Raw genomic sequence first — 20,916 nt, forward strand, 5'->3', positions numbered from 1 at the left:
ATGGCACACTTTAAGTGTGCTTCTACACCTGGTTGCCCTCCATCTTTGGTCGACAGATTGTTAGTTATGGGGTGGAAAAGCAGATGGAGGGCAACCAAGTGCAAAGGCACACTCAAAGTGTGCAATGTGATGGCACATGATCCTGGCTCATGGCAACCCATTAGTCTCTACATGGGAGCTAGGTTTTAAACGGATAGGAGTTATAAAAATGAAAGGGTCAGAAGACATGAAATTACACTACAAGAAATTTATGGATTAGCGACGGTCACAATCCGTCGCTAATTCATCGCAAATCCATCATTGAACAATTTAGCGAAGGATTAGCGACATATAACTTTCATTGCAAATTCCTAGTCGCTAATTAGTGACATAACATATTTGTCGCTACTTTCATTGCTAATTTGCGATGGATTAGAGAATGCCATGATTTGTCGTGAGGCCGTTGTTAATCCATAGAGATTTGGTTTTGCGACAGATACACATCCATCGCTAATTATGTCGCAATTGTAGTAACGGATTACAATATGTCGCAAAACATCGATCAATTCAATTTTGTGATGGATAAATATCCATCCCTAATCCATTACTGAATTGGAGGCCGATACTAATTAGCGACAGATATTATTCGTCGCTAATCCGTTACAAAAAAAAATTGTTTGAAATATAAATATCGAGAAAATTTTTCTCATTATACAATTTATATATCCTCTGTATAAAAAATAAAGTACACATAAAAAATACATATATAAAGCAAGTGAAATAAATTTAACACAAGATACAAGGTGAAATTTTTTATCGATCCACTATAATCCTCGCCAAGTTCTAATTATTTACAAGTGAACATATACAGAGTTTTGTTTGAAACAACAAGAAGGTGTAACAAATTCAACACATGAATCTAATCATCGCCAAAATTCTGAGCATCATTCTCTTCATTGTCTCGATCTGCTCCTTCATCCATGCTTCCATCAGCTTCTCTACGCTGATTATCTCTATTGAGAAACTATATTTTGATGACACACAATATGATACACTGTCATATTTGATTTAATATGATATGATAATATGTCTTCATGAATAATGTTATATTATGACTGAATATGATTTGTCATATATTTAACGAGTATTTGATGCAAGGATATCTCACCCAAAAGGATGGAGACCTCCTGCTCAAGTACAACCTTGGTGCAATCATACTCTCTGAAGAAAAAGCTTGATGGGTCATTCATTCTTAAAGATCATCTAAAGAGATCGGCTACTTCAAGATGAAGATTTTTTTCTTCTTTAGAGTCATATGTAACAGGACCTTCAGAAGCATGCATATTGCAAATTGCATATTACATACTTTATCATACAAGTTACTCATTCACAAAAGCTATGTTTCATAAAAGCATACGATATTTTCAAAAAGAACCTTTTTTGAAAACTAATCATTGTACCTTCTTACAAACTTTTATGAAAAAGGTATTTTGATAAGATATAATAGCTCATGATTTCAAAAGCATTAGTTGTACCTTCTATCATATATAAGACAACTTGAAAAAAAATAAAAAATAATGATTTCAAGTATGTAAGGAAAAGACAAACATAAAAATCGGTTAGTTGAACTAAACAAAGAAAACTAATATTATTATAATATATTTAGAAAAGACTTTAGTTACTTTATACAACTCAAGAATGTCGACTTACTTAAAGTCATCATTCTTTCTGTAAAACATTAAATACCACCTCAAAAAACTTTTTAGAAATGACTATCTTAACCCCACTCAAGAATGTCGACTTGCTTAAAGTCTTCATTCTCTCTGTAGACCTTAAATAGCACATCATAAAGTATTTTGAGATATGACCATTTACAAAATAAAGAACTCAAAGCATTTATTGTACTTACACCCATTTAAGTAAAGAAGTGATGATTTCTAAATAAAATACTAAAGTACTACAAATCATTAATTTGAATAAAGACAAAACTACATGATGGTTTTCAATGTACTACAAATCATTTATTATGAGAATAGACCTTTTACAAATATATCACACCTAAAATACTACAACGAATAGTGTACCCCAAACACTACACTTATAAAAAGAAGGCTTTTTCGAAAAATACACAAAGGCGTTTTTGAAATGACTTGACATCTCACATCCCAAAAGGACAATCATTTCAAAAGGCAACGACTATTTTTTTGAAGGATATATATACACTAACAAAATAATATTTCATACAAGGACATATGAGCTTACAACGAGAAAAATTCCTATTCAATATTTGAAAAAGAGCCTAGAAAAAGAAAGAGAAAAGAAAGAGAAAAAGTCAAGAATAGCTCTTTGACAAAGAGTATCTTCTGAGTGAAAATAACAGAACATTCTAAGAATCCTTCATTCGTGCATTCATATCATTCTGAAGTTTCTATAGAAAGTATTGTAACTTTCTGTTAATCACTATGTTCCTTCTTTGTTGAAAGAAGTAGACCTCTATGAAAGAGGGTGTGACCCTTCTCTGTTGAGAGAAGAAGACCTCTGTAAAAGAGGGTGCTGTCCTTCTCTGTTGAGAAAAGAAGACCTTTGTGAAAGAGGGTGTTGTCCTTCTCTGTTGAGAAAAAAAGACCTCTGTGAAAGAGGGTGTGTTACACTTCTCTGTTGAGAGAAGAAGACCTCTGTGAAAGAGGGTGTGTTCCCCTTCTCTGTTGAGAGAAGAAGACCTCTGAGGAAGAGGGTGTTGTATTATTTATCCGGTAACTCGGATGTTATAGTGAAAGGCTCAAGTGTTTTGCTTGAGGACTGGATGTAGGTCAGTGACTCGACCGAACCAGTATAAATTCCGTGTTTTATGTGTTGTGCCTTATTGCATTTAATTTTTAATTTATCGATCTATTATAAATTACACTATTCACCCCCTCTAGTGGAATTTCATTTGGTATCAGAGCAGGTTTGCTGGTTTCGACATAACAAGTCTTCCAATACTTATGGCATCAACCTCTTATGCTCGTGATATTGAAGGTCAACACGCATCTCGTCCTCCTTTATTCAACAGCTTCAACTATGGATACTGGAAATGCAAAATAACTATATTTCTCAAGTCCATAGATTTTGCTGTATGGAAAATTGTTGAACATCCATACACATCTACATCCTCAGACTATAGCTTATGGTCTTATGAAGAAAAGAAGATGGCCAATCTAAATACAAAGGCTATGAATGTTTTGTATTGTGCCATTGATCAAAATAAATTCAACAGAATATCTATTTGTGAATCTGCTCATGATATTTGGCATTCTCTGGAGGTTATTCATGAAGGAACCAACAAAGTGAAAGAAGCCAAAATCTTATCTCTAGTTCAAAAATATGAGTTGTTCAAAATGAACAAAGATGAACTCATCACATAGATGTTTATAAGATTCACCAACATCACCAACGACCTGAAATCTCTGGGAGAAACTTATTCCCAGACAGACAAGGTGAAGAAAATCTTGAGATCTCTCACATCTGATTGGGAGAAAAAGACTACAGCAATTGAAGAATCTCAAGATTTATCCAAGCTTACCCTGGATGACTTAATAGGCAATCTTATGGCCTATGAAGTCCATATGAAGGAAAGAAGGGAATAGGAACAACCTACAAAGAAAACTTTGGCCTTCCTAGCTCTTTCTGAAAACGAGGACTCAAAAAAAGAATATGAAATTGCGCTACTCACCAGAAAATTTCAGCGCTTCATGAGAAAGAACCGGCTTTCAAATAAGCACAAGGAAAGAAAAGACTCTAAAGAAGATTCCATGTGCTATTAGTGTAATAATCCAGGTCACATGAGACGTGGTTGTCCTCTTCTAAAAAGAAAATCCAAAACCGAGGAACCAAAGAAAAGGTTCTTCAAGAAAAAAGCTCTGCATGCTCATTGGGATGATTCAGAACCATCCACAAGTGAAGAGTCAAGTGATGATGAAGCTGAAACCGCCAACATGTGCTTCATGGCAGAAAGCTCTGTAAGTGAATCTCTCGAATTTTCTTTCGAAGATCTTCAAAATGCTTTTCAAGAACTTTTTGAAGAATCAAGAAAAACGATTCTCAAAAATAAAAATCTGAAATCTGAAAATCTAGAGTTTGTGCAGAAAAATGAAAAACTCAGTATTAAAATTCCTGAGTTGAAAAAGAAAAATTTTATGATTACTTCTGAAATCTCCTCTACTAGCTCCAAGACTAAAAATCTTCAAGTAGAAATTTCAGAATTAAAAAGTAAAACTGAAAACCTTATGAAAACGGTTTTTAAGTTTACCAAAGGAAAAGAGAACCTGGATAAACTCCTATCCTCTCAAAAATTCTCTTTCTACAAGAATGGTATTGGTTATTCTCACATGAATAAACCTTCTTGTAAAAAGACTGTTTTCATCAAAGGTTCTGTTGAACCTAAGCAGGAGCATTACAACTTTCATACTTTGCACTCCTCTAAAGTTATAGACAAACCCAAATCAAAATGGATATGGGTTCCTAAGTCTAACAAAAAGGGACCCAATTGGGTACCACAAAGAACTTTTACTTAATATTTTGCATACTCCAAAGAAGAAGAACAGATGAATACTAGACAATGGATGTTAAAAATATATGACAGGACATCCAGATCTTTTTGTTGTTCTTCATCATAAAAAAGGAGGAACTGTCACCTTTGGAGATAACAACAAAGGTTTGATAATTGGTAGTGGTAATATTGGTAATATCGATAAACCTTTTATCAAAGATGTTCTCCTTGTTAAAGGCTTAAAACATAACCTCTTAAGTATAAGTCAAATGTGTGACACAGGTTATAATGTTAGCTTTAAACATGATGCATGCCTTATAGCAGACACCAATGAAAATATCATTTTAAAAGGTATAAGAAAAAATAATATATATGAATTATACCTGTAAAATATTATTGAACATTACCTTATGGCTAATAATGACACTCAACATTTATGGCACATAAGAATGGGTCATGTCAACTCAAAATATATGTCTAAATTAGTTAAAAACAATTTAGTACGTGGGTTACCTAAAATGTCATTTAAAAAGGACTATTTTTGTGATGCATGTCAACTAGGAAAATTGTCAAAATCATCTTTCAAATCAAAAAATATTGTTTCAAGTAAAAGACCTTTAGAGCTTCTCCACCTGGATCTTTTTGGTCCTTCTAGAGTAGCTAGTCTTAATCATAATAAATATGCTTTTGTCATTGTAGATTATTACTCAAGATTTACTTGGGTAATATTTTTGAAAAACAAAAGTGATACGTTTTGTGAATTTGAAATTTTATGTAAAAAATTACAAAATGAAAAATCTTGTTCTATTATAAAAAATCGTAGTGACCATGGAGGAGAATTTGATAATGATCTTTTTGTAAATTTTTGTAACTTGCATGGTATTTCTCATAACTTTGCCTTTCCTAGAGCTGCACCTCAAAATGGTGTAGTAGAAAGAAAGAATAGAACCCTTCAGGAATCTGCTAGAACTATGCTCCAACATAATAACCTTGCTAATTACTTTTGGGCAGAAGCTATTAATACTGCATGCTATATATCAAATAGAGTTCTTATTAGGCTCTTATTAAATAAAACTCCTTATGAATTATTTTATGACAGAACTCCAAGGATAGACTACTTTAAAGTCTTTGGTTGTAAATGCTTTATCCCTAACACAAAAGATAACCTTGATAAATTTGATGCTAAATATGTTGAAGGCATATTCTTAGGATATTCAAGTCATAGTAAAGCATACCGAGTATTTAATAAGAGTTCAAATACTATTGAAGAATCTATGCATGTCAGTTTTTATGGATCTATTGATCAATCTGTTCATAAGCAGACTAACGATGATGATATTGAAAGTACAGATTTATTCTTAGATAACACAGCTAAACCCAATGAAGATGATCTTCAAAGAACATTTGTCGAAATCAGAGATCATCCTCAAAAGCAGATTTTGAAAGACCTGATCAAGGGGGTTCAAACTAGAGCTCAGCTAGAATGGATTGCAAACATGGCATTCATTTATCAACTTGAACCAAAGAAGATTGATGAAGTCATCATCGATGAGTTCTGAATGCTAGCCATGACTGAAGAACTGAATCAATTCCAAAGAAACAATGTTTGGGATCTTGTACCAAGACCAAAAGATCATCAGATCATTGGAACAAGATGGATCTTCAGAAACAAGCTAAATGAAACAAGTAATGTTGTAAGAAACAAGGCAAGACTAGTAGCTCAAGGATACAACCAGGAGGAAGGTATTGATTTTGATGAAACATTTGCTCCTGTTGCTAGACTTGAATCTATTAGAATGTTTTTAGCATTTGCAAGCTATATGGATTTCAAACTATATCAAATGGATGTCAAAAGTGCATTTCTAAATGGTTTTATAAATGAAGAAATATATGTAAAACAACCTTCAGGCTTTGAAAATGAACAATTTCCAGATCATGTTTTCAAACTAAAACGTGCCTTATATGGATTAAAACAAGCACCTCGTGCTTGGTATGACAGACTTAAAACCTTTTTATTAAAAACTGGTTTTTCTGTGGACAAAACAGATTCTACTCTATTTGTGAAAATAGTGAATAATCATACTCTAATCGTTCAAATTTATGTGGACGATATCATCTTTGGATCTACTAACAGCACTCTCTGTGAAGATTTTTCTAAGTCCATGCAGAAGGAATTCGAAATGAGTATGATGGGAGAACTCACCTACTTTCTTGGACTGCATATTAAGCAAACCAAGGATGGAGTCTTCATCAACCAATCTAAATATGCTCATGAACTTCTGAAGAGGTTCAACATGAACTCAACTGCTTCAAAAACTACTCCTATGAGCACAACAACTATATTGAACAGAGATGAAGATGGTAAGGTTGTGGATACAAAGTTATACAGAGGTATGATAGGATCACTACTTTATTTAACTGCTAGCCGTCCAGATATCATGTTCAATGTTTGCTTGTGTGCTAGATTTCAGTCAAATCCAAAAGAATCACATCTTAAAGCTGTAAAAAGAATAATGAGATACTTGAAAGACACAGTTGATTTTGGGTTATTCTATTCAAAATCATCTACATTTGATTTAATCTCTTACAGTGATGTTGACTTTGCTGGAAGTAAATCTGACAGAAAAAGCACAAGCGGAACTTGTCATATGCTAGGGCACTCACTAGTTTCATGGTTCAGTAAGAAACAAAACTGTGTATCATTATCAACTACTGAAGCTGAATACATAGCTGCTAGCCTAGCATGTACACAGGTCATCTGGATGAAACAAACTTTGAAAGATTTTGGTTTGAAATTCGAAAATACAACTATTTTATGTGATAACACAAGTGCTATAAATTTATCAAAAAAACCCTATTTTACACTCTCGAACTAAACACATTCAGATTAGACACCACTTTCTAAGAGAACAAGTCCTAAACAATATAATCAAATTGGAATTTATACCCACTAATAAATAATTAGCAGACATTTTCACTAAACCTTTAAAAAATGAAGACTTTATAAGAATTAGGAGAGAATTAGGGATATGTAAATTAAGTGATTTATAAAATCAATTCATATGACTAATTAAAATTTAGAAAGATTAGTCTACTCGAGTTCACCTTTACAAAATATTAAAAATATAATCTATACTTGACAAAATTTATCTTAACCAAAGAATAACAAGTAAAACCGATAAAACCACTTTATGTGAAATCTTGTTTTACAAAATTGTGTCATAATCGAGTGTTTGCTTTTCTTACTATTTTTTATTTTGTCATCATTCCATTCACCACCTTTTCAAAGTTGAGGTCTTTCATATTTCACGTACATCATAAAGTTTTACTATTTAAATTAATACTTTATGTTATCTTTTATATCATATCTCAAGTACAATCTACTTTTTGTCCTATCTTCTTTCACATTTTTTTCCATAAAAAGGACTCCTTCTCGACAACTTGTCTTTCATTTTTTACTATTATATGTTCCTTCCATTAGTACTATTAGTATCATAACTTGTCCTTCCTCTTTCTCTCTCTCTATCATACGAATTGAGTCTCCATCCGTGACTTTGACTCCTTTACATATTTTAATTAATCTTTTTTAAAAAACTATGGACTCCCTCCAATCGAGTTTCTCTACAAACCATGTCCTTTAAGCAAACATCAATTCATGTCAATCATGACATTGCTTTATGTCACTCATCTCTTATCAAGCATCATTTTTTATCCTTTTTTATCTCACTCAAAATTTGTATATGGCATCACCCTTTCTTTATGTCTATTCTCACTTCTTCCACGCACATCCATAAAAATACTTCTTATATAAGAAATCATTACTTTTCACTCATGTATTTCCTTTGTCTTCTTCTAAATTCATCTTTTACGAATTTAGAATACTCTCTCATAAAGTAAAAAGATTATTTAAAGTTGTTTGTTTTATTAGGCCATTATTCATATCACATGATATGGCTCTTACACCTTCCTTTCACGAATTACCTTTACTCATCACAACATCCAGTGGATATCTTCAAAATCTATGAATCCTTATCAAAGAACACTCCTCTTTAGGCTTACTCTTTCATCCTATCTTATTCATCATTTTTTTACTACTTCCAATAAAACACTCCATACTCAAGTTTTGTCACACATCACAACTTCGATAGACTCTCACACTATAAAATTTCCTTAAGTAGAAAAATAATGTTTAAAATTATTCTATCAACACTATCTTTCAAATAATGATTTGATCTATCATTCACAAGAGCTTTAAGTTACAACTCATGCACTCTCTTTTCAACTAAAATCTAAATTCATATGTCACTCACTTCTTATCATAATTATTTTCTTCTTTCTATTTAATAGATTGATTCCTCCCTCACCAATTCACTCGATAATCTCCATCTTTCTTCAAGCCTTTACTCTCTCCAAGTACTCACCTTTGTTTCACAAAAGCTTTCATTCTCTCAAAACCTTTGGAAATGGCCTCCTCTTCTCGATCATCCGATATCAACATGATTGAAGCATTGGAGTTGAGATTTCCAGATCACATTCACACATATCATTCCATTAACTTCATGCCCATCCAACCAGGCAAGTTAGTACATCTTGAAGCTTTTCCATCATTCGACCTACAAACTTCCCTTTCAGAATTTATTCATGTTCTAGCCTCTCCCCAATCAATGACCATTTATCCACATCTCATCAAAGTTTTCTACACAAATCTTTCAGTCGACCACTCCACTATCACTTCCATGGTTTATGGAAAAGTCATCTCTTTCGACATTTTTCAGTTAGGCTGCATTCTAAATATCTCTTCCTACGACATTGAGCTCTCTAACATAGTTCCTATCGACCGAACTGTGTTTAAGAAAATCCTCCTCTCCACTTGCTCAACCCATTTTTCGTGGCATATAAGCAACTTGAAGCCTCATGCTCTGTTGTTGTCACAAATCCTTTCATCCAACATAGTCCCTAAGTCGCCCTCTAAGGGATTTATTGCCAATGAAATCTCACTCTTTCTCTATGCAATCTTCTGTACTTTTCCCATAAACTGGTGCAGTGTCATCTTTAATAACATGATTAACTTTCATTCTTTTCGCTCTCTTCCTTTCGGGTACTTCATCACCCTTATTCTTCAATACTTCCAAATACCTCTTGAAATCGATGTCGTCTATTACTCCAACTGCACATTTGATGACTCCTCCCTCCCTGAGGAAGAGTCCCCTCAACTCAACTCTGACAACGAAGGCTATCAAGAAGCAGATCCAGCAGCAACTTCTGAACTCGACATCTTCTCAGCAATTGTCGATGTACAGAACACCCAGGATCTCCTTCTGAAGAGTCAAGCATCTCTGCATCACGCCTTTGAATCCCTGAAAATCGGCAAAGATGCATTGCTTCAGAAGTTTCACCCCTCATCCGACTCAGAATGAACTTTTTATTCATTGATCTGTAATAACTTTTATACTCTGATCCTCTCCTTTTTGTCCATGACAATGGAAGAGAAAAACCTGTCTCCAATATTGGAGAAAAATACTCTGACATTTTTTTTATATTTTTTACGCCTTTTTATGATATTATTATTACTATGCATAATGGCTTTTTGACAGGGGGAGCATATTTTGTCATCATCAAAAAGAGGGAGAATGTTGAGAAACTATATTTTGATGACACACAATATGATACACTGTCATATTTGATTTAATATGATATGATAATATGTCTTCATGAATAATGTTATATTATGACTGAATATGATTTGTCATGTATTTAACGAGTATTTGATGCAAGGATATCTCAACCAAAAGGATGGAGACCTCCTGCTCAAGTACAACCTTGGTGCAATCATACTCTCTCAAGAAAAAGCTTGATGAGCCATTCATTCTTAAAGATCATCTAAAGAGATCGGCTACTTCAAGATGAAGATTTTTTTCTTCTTTAGAGTCATATGTAACAGGACCTTCAGAAGCATGCATATTGCATATTGCATATTACATACTTTATCATACAAGTTACTCATTCACAAAAGCTATGTTTCATAAAAGCATACGATATTTTCAAAAAGCACCTTTTTTGAAAACTAATCATTGTACCTTCTTACAAACTTTTATGAAAAAAGGTATTTTGATAAGATATAATAGCTCATGATTTCAAAAGCATTAATTGTACCTTCTATCATGTATAAGACAACTTGAAAAGAAATAAAAAGTAATGATTTCAAGTATGTAAGGAAAAGACAAACATAAAAATCGGTTAGTTGAACTAAACAAAAAAAACTAATATTATTATAATATATTTAGAAAAGACTTTAGTTACTTTATACATCTCAAGAATGTCGACTTACTTAAAGTCATCATTCTTTTTGTAAAACATTAAATACCACCTCAAAAAACTTTTTAAAAATGACTATCTTAACCTCACTCAAGAATGTCGACTTGCTTAAAGTCTTCATTTTCTCTGTAGACATTAAATAGCACATCATAAAGTATTTTGAGATATGACCATTTACAAAATAAAGAACTCAAAGCATTTATTGTACTTACACCCATTTAAGTAAAGAAGTGACGATTTCTAAATAAAATACTAAAGTACTACAAATCATTAATTTGAATAAAGACAAAACTACATGATGGTTTTCAATGTACTACAAATCATTTATTATGAGAATAGACCTTTTACAAATATATCACACGTAAAATACTACAACGAATAGTGTACCCCAAATACTACACTTATAGAAAGAAGACTTTTTCGAAAAATACACAAAGGTGTTTTTGAAATGACTTGACATCTCACATCCCAAAAGGACAATCATTTCAAAAGGCAACGACTATTTTTTTGAAGGCTATATATACACTAACAAAATAATATTTCATACAAGGACATATGAGCTTACAACGAGAAAAATTCATATTCAATATTTGAAAGAGAGCCTAGAAAAAGAAAGAGAAAAGAAAGAGAAAAAGTCAAAAATAGCTCTTTGACAAAGAGTATCTTCTGAGTGAAAATAACAGAATATTCTGAGAATCCTTCATTCGTGCATTCATATCATTCTGAAGTTTCTATAGGAAGTATTGTAACTTTCTGTTAATCACTATGTTCCTTCTTTGTTGAAAGAAGTAGACCTCTGTGAAAGAGGGTGTGACCCTTCTCTGTTGAGAGAAGAAGACCTCTGTGAAAGAGGGTGTTGTCCTTCTCTGTTGAGAAAAGAAGACATTTGTGAAAGAGGGTGTTGTCCTTCTCTGTTAAGAAAAAAAGACCTCTGTGAAAGAGGGTGTGTTACGCTTCTCTGTTGAGAGAAGAAGACCTCTGTGAAAGAGGGTATGTTCCCCTTCTTTGTTGAGAGAAGAGGACCTCTGAGGAAGAGGGTGTTGTATTATTTATCCGGTAACTCGGATGTTATAGTGAAAGGCTCAAGTGTTTTGCTTGGGGACTAGATGTAGGTCAGTGACTCGACCGAACCAGTATAAATCCTGTGTTTTATGTGTTGTGTCTTATTGCATTTAATTTTTAATTTATCGATCTATTACAAATTACACTATTCACCCCCCCTCTAGTGGAATTTCAATCTCCAGCACCCTACATGAGAACCAAAAGGTTAGTATTGATAAACAAAATATAATGAAATAAGTTATATGCAATACACCTAATCTAAAGCAATCAAAGTAACATGAATGAATTACACATAGACTAGCTAGCAATAAAGTGAAGAACATTAACAGAATTCAGATATGTGTTCTAAGGCTGACAAAAAAAAATCATAGTGATTCAATCATGCAGATATGTGTTCTAAGGTTGTCAAAAAAATGTCATAGTGATTCAAGCATGCATATATGGTTTATAAGGCTGTCAAATAAATGTGTTTTGTATCACAATCATGCATATATGTGTTATAAGGCAGTAAAAAAAAATTATAGTGATTCAATCATGCAGATATGTGTTCTAAGGTTGTTAAAAAACTTTCATAGTGATTCAATCTTGCATATATGTATTATAAGTCAGTCAAACAATTTCATAGTGATGAAATCATGCTTATATATGTGTTCTAAGGTTGACAAAAAACTTTCATAGTGATTCAATCATGCATATATGTGTTATAAGGCAGTCAAAAAACTTTCATAGTGATGAAATCATGTTTATATGTGTTTTAATGTTGTTAAAAAACTTGTATAGTGATTCAATCATGCATATATGTGTTATAAGGTAGTCAAAAAACTTTCATAGTGATGAAATCATGCTTATATGTGTTCTAATGTTGTCAAAAAACTCTTATAGTGATTCAATCATGCATATATGTGTTCTAAGGTTGTCAAAAAACTTTCATAGTGATTCAACATGCATATATGTGTTATAAGGCAGTAAAAAAACTTTCATAGTGATGAAATCATGCTTATATGTATTCTAATGTTGTCAAAAAACTCTCATAGTGATGAAATCATGCATATATGTGTTATAAGGCAGTCAAACAATTTCATAGTGATGAAATCATGCTTATATATGTGTTCTAAGGTTGTCAAAAATCTTTCATAGTGATTCAATCATGCATATATGTATTATAAGGCAGTAAAAAAACTTTCATAGTGATGAAATCATGCTTATATGTGTTCTAATGTTGTCAAAAAACTCCCATAGTGATGAAATCATACATATATGTGCTATAAGGCAGTCAAACAATTTCATAGTGATGAAATCATGCTTATATATGTGTTCTAAGGTTGTCAAAAAACTTTCATAGTGATTCAATCATGCATATATGTGTTCTAAGGTTGTCAAAAAACTTTTATAATGAATCAATCATGTATATATGTGTTATAAGGCAGTCAAAAAACTTTCATAGTGATGAAATCATGCTTATATGTGTTCTAAGGTTGTAAAAAAACTTTCATAGTGATGAATTCATGCATATATGTGTTCTAAGGTTGTCAAAAAACTTTCATAGTGATTCAAGCATGCATATATGTATTCTATGGCAGTCAAAAACTTTCATAATGCTGAAATCATGTTAATATGCGTTCTAAGTTTGTCAAAAAACTTTCATAGTGATTCAATCATGCATATATGTGTTATAAGGCAATCAAAAAACTTTCATAATGATGAAATCATGCTCATATGTGATAAAATCATGCATATACTAGCTTGAAATCTAACGATATGAAACAAATGACATGAAACTTTCATACTTGACAGGCACCTGCAGACGAAGTTCCTCTGTCCTGAAAAAAGTTGCGCAACTCATTACAGACAACGTCAAAAATGGCTTCATGTAAATAGTCGCGCACTATGTCCTTAACAAGCTGGCAGACACTATCCCAAGAATTAGCACGGTCAATCGGACGTTGGGAGTTGATGCTAGCGGGAGAACTCTGAGAGCCCTGGCTAGAGGAGACAACTACTGGTGTGGTGTTCATATTACTCTCAAACCCTAACACATGACCATTTTTTGGTTCACCAGTTGCAGTCACCCATATTGCAGAATCAAAAGGCGGATTATGAGTAGAGTCATCACCATATTGCTCTATCATTTGCTGCTCGTATGACTCCTACAAAGTAATGATTACAATATAGATTAATAATTAATAATTACAATATTTATGGTAACTTTTTTATTATAATATTTATTAATACAATAAATACATATTGTTGTCGCTCTCGCCTTCTTTGATACGAACTCTCTCATGCTCTTACGTTTATGTATTTCAACAAACACATCCTTGTAAGGTACAATGCCTCCTTTTTTTGCTTTCTGCAAAGTTAAATAATAAAAAAATCAATTAAAAAGTATGCAATAATACTTATAAATTTGAGAATATATATTGATGAGTTACCATTTTCTTCAGGTGGCTTCCAAAAGTCTTAAATCCACCTGTGTGTAGATGGGCATCAGGCATCTTCACTCGGTTTTGTGCAGCCTTTGCTGAGCGGTTTCGAAATTAATGGCCTGCTCACTTGTCGCACATTGCATCCCAATAACCTGACCTGATAGTAGGAGGGTCATGGTCCTTCCACTACAATGGATCATCTATCCCACCAGATGCTTTTATTGCTGCAGTCTTCATAATGTGCAGCATGTCTGCAAATCGATTGACAACCACCTTCTGCCACACTCGCCTCGCATCCTACTTCTCATTCGCAGTCGTGAAGCGATTCAAAGCCTACAAATAATTTCAGAAAGTTAGTACACATGACTATAAAAAAAATTTAAATATGAAACACATTAGCTACGATAAATGATTGTATACCATGAATGAGGACCATAATCTGTCCAACACCTCCTTTAGGTACTCTTTTTATTGAGCGACCGGTCCAAGAAGATGCTGAACTAGTGACTGCCTAATTTCTCATATTACTTTTTGTCGCTTAAACCTCGCATTGCATATGAATTAATGCACATTAACAATTAACTATTGATATATACTATTTATAAGATAAGTATTGGATAAGTGAAAATAAAATACTTTGGGTCGACTATTGATATACACTATTTGAATGAGTTATCGTGTGTCAGACTGAGAAGACCCTGCATCCGACGTTGTCTCATGACGTGTAATAGTTGGTGTAGGTGGGTCATGTGTAGGCGAAACATCATCTATAGAAAAATGAGTTAGAAATTCACATAATGCACATTTAAACTAATCAAGTATATAATTAGTTAAATGATATACCTATTGAAGCAACCCATGAAGATGAAGGCTGAGACTAGCTACCACTGGGTGCTCGACCACTGTAACCTCCACGAACCATATTCTAACAAATAAAAATTTTATTTGAATCAGTTACACAACTCTATATCTTCATGGATATATAATCAAATAAAAAATAACTTCATGCAAGCATGCATGTAGTCACATCAAACATTTCAATACATTCAAATCATTCATATCAAAAGAATGTCAAACATGTACCTGCAACAAACACACTCCAATATCCCGCTAACTATAACCATGAATAACATGGTCTCTAAAATACAAACATAAGAGCATATGAGAAAGTGAAGTGGTATGTATTATAAGATGTATTTCACTAGCTCGAGTATGCTTCCTCATCACTTGTTTAACTTTCATATTCTTCTTCTTCTTCTTCCTCCTCCTCTTCATCTTCTTCTTCATTGGGCGCCCATTCACTTGGTATGTCATTTGGATCATATTCTTTCGTACGTGTATTATTGAACAATGAAGATGTGACATGAAGATCATATGTGACATCGTGACCATAAGAGAAGTCATACATATCATTTGATTGTTAATAATCACCATCTTCAGCAATCTTGTCTTCCTGTAACTGATCATACTCGAGGTATAGTTTAGACTTCATCTTACAAACTACTCACCATTAATTTCTATCTGTCTTCCTTGTATTCGGATATGAAGTATAGTAAACTTGTTGAGCTTGCGAAGCTAATATGAATGGTTCATATGTTCCAAACCTCGATTTATGATTCACCTCCACAATGTCTGAGGCTTTGTTGACTCTTGTTGTTGTGGGATCAAACCAATGACACTTGAATAAAGTTACTCTGTTATTTATGCCTAAGTAAGTCAACTCCATTATTTCTTCAATAACACCATAGTAGTCATGTTTATTTTCACCATAGCTGCTACCCTTGACACACATGCCACTATTCATCGTTGACTTGTTTACACCGTAGTCTTTTATATGAAATCAATAACTATTTACGATGTACCTGTTATAACATTGCATAACTTTGGTCAGACCATTTTGTAAATCACATATTTCTTTGTCATTAACATCATCATGGCGGACCTACAAGCATAAAGAATTATTGTGATCACGACCAATTAAGTAACTTATTGTTGTTTACACGGAAATAATGTATGTCATCGTCCTTACCAACTCTTTTAACCATGCCACAAACTTATTTTCATGTTGTTTTTGTACTTCTGAATCAGTGAGATGTGGAAGTTCTCTTCGCAACTCCAAATCAAATCATCTGCACTTAACAAATAAGTGAGTTATTGAACCATGTACGTACGTAAAGAACTTAGTGTAACATATTAAATATACTTACATGATGTAGGAGTCGATTGCTAAGCAATTAAAAAGGATATAGATTTGTGTTGCGTCTTGCTCTTGATCTTCCAAGAATCTTGACCGGCAACTGCCAAAGGTGTAACAACCCAACTTTTTATAGTAAAAATTTTGGAGTAAAATTTTTTTTTTTGAAATAGCGGAAGTGCGAAAAACACAAGTCGGGTGCATTACAGGGTAAAACAGAGAAGTACCATAAAAAGCATATCATTCATTAATTAAAGCATTAATGTCATTAATTACATCTCTTAACAGAAATGTAAATCTACTAATCAGAGTTCAAATAGGAAATACTGAAAAACTGAGATCTCTTGACTACTTCCAAATACGACTCCACGATGCTCCAATTGTGCGTTACCTGAAAAATTTTAATGCAGAAGGGTCAGACTCCCCTGTCTGCGTAAGAAGCATTATATCTATATGTGGTGCTCAGTGTCCTGTGTACAAATATGTGCAACAACTGCAGATATAACTAGCATGGAAATTTATATCATTCTAAGAAAATGATTATGCTTTCAATTCATGATACAGTGCAAAAGAGGATTGAACTAAAGATACATTTATCCACATTAGCACAAGCTGTAGATTCTATAAGTTTTACGAAAGTCATATCAAAAGTACATAATTGTTCAGAAATAAGTTTTCAGTCAACTTAAATTATTTACTGTTTATCTTACTCTTACCCTGTGGGTAAGCACAGGCATAGACATTGTAGTGAACTGAGACCATACGGTGAGATGCCTAACTCTCACGAAAACACGAACGTCCATGAAGCTCATACCACCTACCCTCTCCAAGGTAGATCATGGGTCCGGTAACATACACCATCTTTCAGGTGTACCCAGAGCCTGGAGAATCCGGTAACATATACCGTCTTTCAGGTATACCCAGAGTCTCAAAGGTTTTATATTTCATTTTACATTTTCTTTATAACCAAGTGCGAGCTATCGCACTACGAGGGGTCTGGTGACATATACCTTCTTTCAGGTATACCCAGAGCCTCAGAAATCTCATATTTGATTTCTCAATTATTTTCTTGTGCGAGTCATCGCACCAAAGATGATTCTCAAAATCCCGAACCCGCCTTGGGGTTCACACACATTGTATGAACTTATTTATTTTTTTTGTCAGGGTGCCATGAGCACCATCAAGATAGCATTTCTCGGAACATGGCTCGACTCGGAGCTCACAGTCATCATTTTTTTTTTTTGAAGTTATGAGCTAGGGTGTAGGCATTTTGTACTCCATGAACTAAGCCAACTTTGTGGCATAATTTATTTGTTTTATATATTCTTTTCTAGAGTATTCTCTGGTTATGGTCATCGCAACTCATCGCGTCATGGCGACTACCCGAATCCTTGGTACCATAGCCTTCTGTTACTTTTATTGAAACAAGCTGTTATAGTAGTGCTCGTCTTGTCACAAATTGTCTGACAAGAAACGGGACCCATTGGTCCCGTCTGTCACACCTATGTATGTAGGATCCAGCTAGCACCCGAGTCAATGGTGCTTTGTCACCAGCGGGTCCCGTAGTTATGGCAGACCCCGAAAGGTCACCCCAATAATGCTCAAAGGCTTGCACCATTGCGGTCACCAAGGAGAGGTAACCTACGGTTTTGCTCCAGCCGAGTGTCACTCCTAGGTAGTACGCAATGCCAGCTCCTCCAGTCCGCAACTGAAGATGGTAACGTCACAAGACCCCTGGCCCAACCCGGTTAGACAGGAGTGGCCTAGCCACAGGTTGGGACCAAATCAGGTCCCCAACCGAGCCTCTCCCACAACCAACAGAAACCAACCAAATGTTGGGTGCCAACAAAAATTATTATTATTATTGTTTTTTTTTTATAAGAAGCATAATATGTTATAATAACATGTGCGTGTTGCTGTTCAGCCCCCTTTCAACCGGTTGTGTGTCACCTTGTTATTCATATGTGTGCTACTACTATTTAATTACAGTGTTGGCAATATGCTGTAGAACACTCATGGCTAACTAACCATCCAATATTAATTTTCCAGAATAAGAAATAAGAAGTAACTTTATATGTTGTTAACCTTAAGTCATGGTTGCATATTTACTTTATTTTAAACCAACAGAAGCATTAAGGTATACAGACGTTGAACTATATATTTTATCCATAGCAATGAACCCATCCATTTCTTTTTGCATCCTACAAAGTGTTTTTGTTTAAGCAAAACAAGAACTAGTTCAGTCTTTTGAATTATGTTCAACATCAAATGGATATGTCCCCTTTTTTTTTCAGACGCTGGAATCATGGTACCAAACATGAGAACACCATCCAATATCATGCAATTCACTGGATTAATATATTTCAGCTTGAATTGACCTATATTCACATGAAGCTACATGCGTGAAAGAGTAGGCCTATGTTATAACATGAGTTAACAACAGGTATCATGCCAACTAGCACACACATTAGCTTTAAATCTGAAAATAAATAAATAAATCAATATTGAATCCAAGAAGCAACCGAACCCACCAGATCGGATTAAGATCCGTTGGCAATAATGTCCGCATAGACCTTGCAAACAGGTACTCAGCGATGGGTCGGCTCAGCAGAGCCTCATCGTTTTTTTTTTCTATTAAATCACCGTACAGGTCGTTATGAGTTTCCCTTTTCAAATGCTACTGCTTGTTAATCAAGGTGTGCAACACCACAGTTGACATACACCTAAGTATGCTTTATTTGAGTTCTTCACGTCTGATATAAAATCTAAAGTAAGCAATGATACTGTGTTAAGCATTTGTAACACCTTATAAGCAAATTAGGCATACAATACACGGTTTCCAGTTTTTCTCAGTTTTCGTTTCCCCATTTCAGAATCCACCATGAAATCACAAGTAGCAAATAAATCTCTAGTTACTACACATTTCCTATCTTAGTTCTGGCCATGGCACGGTAGGATAGATTTAGTAGCAACATTTTGACAAGGTCATCAAAGCAAAAACCTCTACTTAAAATCCAACGATCTCATTTTTTTTTTATGAAGTGGAACACACCTCATACTGCCACCATGTACATTGTAGGGGGTGTTCACAATCCAGCACTGGGCGATGTGTATGCTGGAAGAAACATCATGGTGGCCTTGAGTCCACCATGACATAGCCAATGGCTGAACGTTTGGTAACACCATAAAAAAAATGAAAGGTGGAATCCATACATGAATGGACCCCGAAACCCCAACGCCCGCACATGTAGATGGTGCTATTTACTTGATTTCAATGGTGCTGCAACATGGTTTTGCTATAGGACCCGAACCCTACATACAAAGATAATGCTCCTTACCTCTTTGGAGTTTCGCGACGGCAACCACCACACTTCCTTGTCTTCGTTGAAGCCACGCACCCCGTCGCTAATGGAGGTCCACTTGCACAGCAATAGAAGTTTTACACGTCCAGCAAGGGAGGTCCAAACTCACGAAAATGGAGAGAGAGAGAGAGAGAGAGAGAGAGAGAGAGAGAGAGAGAGAGAGAGAGAGAGAGAGAGAGAGAGATCTGAAACTCTTTCTCTTCCTCCACCTTTAATTCTTTCTCCCCCCACGTAGGGGAGTTTTGGTTTTCAAAAACAACTTCCAGCCCACCTTTTTAGTGGGTGCTTGGAAGTCCCAACTTTGCCCCTCCCTCACATTAGCAAATGTATCTTCAACTTCCCATCTTTTTTTTCTTTAGTGGTACCCTTCCTCCTCTTATGGTGGGGAGTTTTCCTAAAAATGTGGAAAAACATTGGGAAGAGCATCTTTACCTCCCAATACGTTACCTCTTGCTCTTTGGGTTGGAAAAATGTAGGAGCCTTTAGCCCCACATTTTTCCCTTTTTTTTTTTTCAACATCCTCTTTTTGTGCCAAAAAGGAAAAATCCATGCACAAGAGGTTTTGAACTTGGGTTTTCAACCTAAGGGGTAACAAGCCCCACCATTTGTGTTACATTTCTTTTCCTTGCAATGTGTGTTGATTAAATTGTATTTAATCCCTTTTAGTTTCATTCCGGATTTCATAAAAAAAATAATGTTTTTCACTTCTACGTGGGCGCTCCATGAGTTTTGAACTTGGGTTATGGCTTTACACAACCATGTGTCCTACCACTACACCACAGCACCACTTGGTGTTTACTTTTGCAAGAAAATTCTTTTTATGTCATATTTGGACGTTTTTCCTTGTTGATGGATTTCTTCCATTTTCAAGTGGACTTTTCACCCGTTGGTTTTAAACTTGCACTCGCTTACTTTAAATGTGTTTCGGATCTCACGCTATCATTTCGAAACCATCGGGTTTTCCATTGGGCCCCGTGAACCGGGTTGGATTATCGGATCTTGACAAGATCCGGATCCAAATACCCTTTCTAGTATTCGTTACCGGGTTCG

Source organism: Nuphar pumila, chromosome 3 (assembly GCF_984573655.1).
Source record: "Nuphar pumila chromosome 3, dmNupPumi1.hap1.1, whole genome shotgun sequence".
NCBI classification, from domain to species: domain Eukaryota; kingdom Viridiplantae; phylum Streptophyta; class Magnoliopsida; order Nymphaeales; family Nymphaeaceae; genus Nuphar; species Nuphar pumila.